Genomic DNA, 3,773 nt, shown 5'->3' on the forward strand with positions numbered 1-3,773 from the left:
TGTTCACTAGTAAAGACCACACCATCAAACAAGAATCATATTTAGTTGTATGTTTTGAAGGAATGGACAGGTAAATACATGTAATGGTGTGCTAAAGAAGGGAGGAAAATGGTTAGTTGTTGGGGCTGGAGAACGGTGGGGCTGTTACGGGGTTTGTTGGGCTGGCTGGGTCGTTGGAGAATTGTTGGGCTCGACGTGTTGGGGACTGTATAAGTGAAAATGGCTGTTGGTTGTGCAGTGGGGCGGCTGGGTGGAGACATGAGGCAGGGGGGGAGCTGAGCCATCAAAACAAAGATGTCGTTCATAACGAAGGTAGGTTGTTTAGGCTGAGCTAGGCGTTAGATTGCTTTATACTGAGCGAAAACGTATGCAGCGTTTCTGTGAGAAAACTGTGCATGAGTGCTGGTGGGCACGGCTGGGTTTAAATACCGTCCTTGGTTACCTTGGAAGGTGGAGATAAGGGAGGAGTTGTTATCAGAGAATCATAGCAGGTGAGATTAGGAGGAGTTGATTGGTGGTGATGGCGTGACGGGAGGAGATTGTTTTTGGTGTGGTCTTCCCTCCTGTACTTGCGTTGTTCCAACTTCATTTGTTGTTGGGCCGTGTGTCCGCTGTCCGTGTATATTCTCGGGCCATATTGCATCACGGAAAAGGAAACCACAGAGCTGGATTGAAGAGCATAACTCACTAGTCGGAATAAACACACCATTGGGGAGGTTTAAGGGATTTATTGACAGTGAGGAAATGGAGGGATGAAGGAAGGATGAAATTAATGCAGATGTGTAGGTTCCGGGGGGGGGGGGGGGGGGTCGCCGACCCTGGAGTCTTTGGGGAGGAGGTCGTATGGCACTCGTCGTATGGCGTTCGTCGTGAGGCGTTCGTCTCATGGTGCGCATGGACGATATCCCCCAGCAGGAACCTGAGAGGAGAGGAGAGAGTTTTGTTTTGATCGTTTGATCCACTTTTGGCAAGGTGAATTTAGTAGTTCTAGTGCCGAAAAAGCTCCTTTGGGGGGAACGGGGAGAGGAGCTGCTATGGGGGTGAAGGGGTTGCGAGAAGCCTGTGGGAAGGCAGCTAGTGTGCGACGTGGCGAGGCGGGCGAAAACATGAAGGATTCTGGGTGGTACTGGGCAGGTATAAATGGGGACAGGTAGATTGACATGGAGGGCGGAGAGTGGCATGAAGGGCAGGGCCAATGTGCGTTTCTCCTCCTCTTGAACATCTGTTGTAACTCCATAAATGTTGAACTAAATGTCCCTACTTCTCCAGGTACTGGCTTCCTGGTCAGCCTAACAACAGAGAGCCCAGAACTCACGAAGAACAAGACTGTGTTGAGTATCATATTTTTAACGGGACTTCCACTCCTAAAAGAGGATGGAATGACAGAATGTGTGAAGCATTTAACACTTGGATCTGTGAAAGAGTTATTTGTTGAAATCATATCATTTTCAGTTAGCTGGTGTGTTGGTACAATGTATCAGTTAACTGCTGTGTTGCTATACAATTAGATGTGGGATAGTTAGTACTAGTAGTAGGCTACCCATTGTTGTGGACAGACAAGTTGTGGACAAGTTGCAAAGTTGCAGTCAGGTGAAATCTCTTGCAGCCAATATATTGAATATCTCAATATATGGAATATGGTGATATTATCATTATCGAGGACCTAATGTCGCCACAGATATCGTATCGTGAGGTACCCATATCGTCCCACGACTCCCACCCCTATAGCTACAATGTACCAGTTAGCTGGTGCTATAGCTGGCTGTGTTTGCATCATGTGGTAGTTTGTGTTTTTGCTTTGGTTTGTCTGCCTTGCAGTTATATCCAATATGCACATTACAATACAAATTGATATTTTCATTATTTTATTTACTTATATTAACATATTCTATAGAATGTGAATAATATTAATCTAACAGCAATATGTATATGTTCCATTTTAAAACCATGTAAAATGTGTTTAGGCATTCCATTTGATTTGCATTCCATTTAAGTTTGTTATTGATTATGTGCATTCCTTAGTATTTTTAGATGTTTCCTTTTCAAGCTTGTATTGTTTTCCACACACGCACAAGCACGCACGCACAAGAATGCACGACACACACACACACACACACACACACACACACACACACACACACACACACACACACACACACACACACACACACACACACACACACACACACACACACACACACACACACACGTGTAACCTTAATCAGATGCCCTTGGTGCTGCATGGGGTACATGACTGTTCAAAGTTTGGGAACCACTGCTATGTGCATGTTTGTTCAGAAACAGGCACGTGCACACAGACATCAAAGGGGGCATGAGCCCCTGCCCTTTTACCTTTAAAAAAATGCCCTCTCCAGTCCATGAATGTAGCATTTACTATGGTGAAGGAAATCCAAATGCCCCCCCCCCCCCCCTTTCCATGCCTTTTTCCATCTCTCCCGAGGTTGAACACAGCACTTTGCTTTGAATGAATTGGTCCTCTGTGTAGAAATCCATGTTGCATCCATACAAGCTCTCAACGCGTCGCAGCTGTAGATCAGCTATTTTCACAATGTTTGGCCAAAAGTGAGCCCCTGCATGCCTCTCTAACATCCTCGGCATGTCCCTCCCTGGTTCAGAAACAGGGCTCTCCCCGTCTCTCTCTGGAAAATAGGCTACACTTTTAAGGTGGGGATATAAATGTTATCCAATAAGGAGAGAAAACTCACACATGCAGGATATACTGGACAAACAAGTGAAATTGGAAGTGGCAAAACAAACAATTTTCATCATACATACGTCATCTCATTCTGGCCAATCACTATTTGGTGATTGATGTTTGGAGAATTCCCCTAATGCCCCTGGTAATGCTATTTGCCAAAATAAGGTCTCTGCCAGAGCCCTCACTGACTTAACGCATGCAAGTCATGTGAGGTGAGGACATTGAATAGGGCCTAAATCCCCAAATATTCAAATTTTACTCCACTACAATTATTTGAAAACTTTATTTTCTAGTTACTTTGTAGATTAATATTAAAAAAATATACATTAAGCACTTCAGTGGCATTTATATACATTTCGGCCATTTGAAAATAGCAAGACTTGTGAGCTTTTTAGATCTGATATTTTTTAAGATTCTTATACATTTAAAACATTCTGCATAATGAGTATACTTTTACTTTTGGGTACTTCAAGTAGCCTACATTTTGATGCCAATACTTTTGTACTTTTACTCAGGTACATTTTGAATTCCGGACTTTTACTAGTAAAAGTCCCCCCGCCCCCCCCCCCCCCCCTCCTTAGTTTGCTTAGTTTGCCCCAACATGTGGTCTCCGCCAAAGTAGGACGTGTTACCACCTGCCCTGTCCATCTATGTGTTACCACCTGCTCTGCCCACCTATGTCTTACCACCTGCCCTGCCCACCTATGTGTTACCACCTGCCCTGCCCACATATGTGTTACCACCTGCTATGCCCACCTGTGTGTTACCACCTGCTCTGCCCACCTGTGTGTTACCACCTGCTCTGCCACCTGTGTTACACCTGCTCTGCCCACCTGTGTGTTACCACCTGCTCTGCCCACCTGTGTGTTACCACCTGCTCTGCCCACCTGTGTGTTACCACCTGCTCTGCCCACCTGTGTGCCACCTGCTTTGCCCACTTGTCGCTAGGTTGCTTTGACAGCCAGCTTGCCATGTCCGCTCCTGCCAGCCAACACCACCTATACAGTATATCCTCGTTTCCCCTCCCTTGTGTAAATAAAAACCATTGGACTTT

The sequence above is a fragment of the Protomyctophum bolini genome (genome assembly GCF_963924005.1).
Source record: "Protomyctophum bolini genome assembly, chromosome: 20".
In the NCBI taxonomy this organism is placed as follows: Eukaryota; Metazoa; Chordata; class Actinopteri; order Myctophiformes; family Myctophidae; genus Protomyctophum; species Protomyctophum bolini.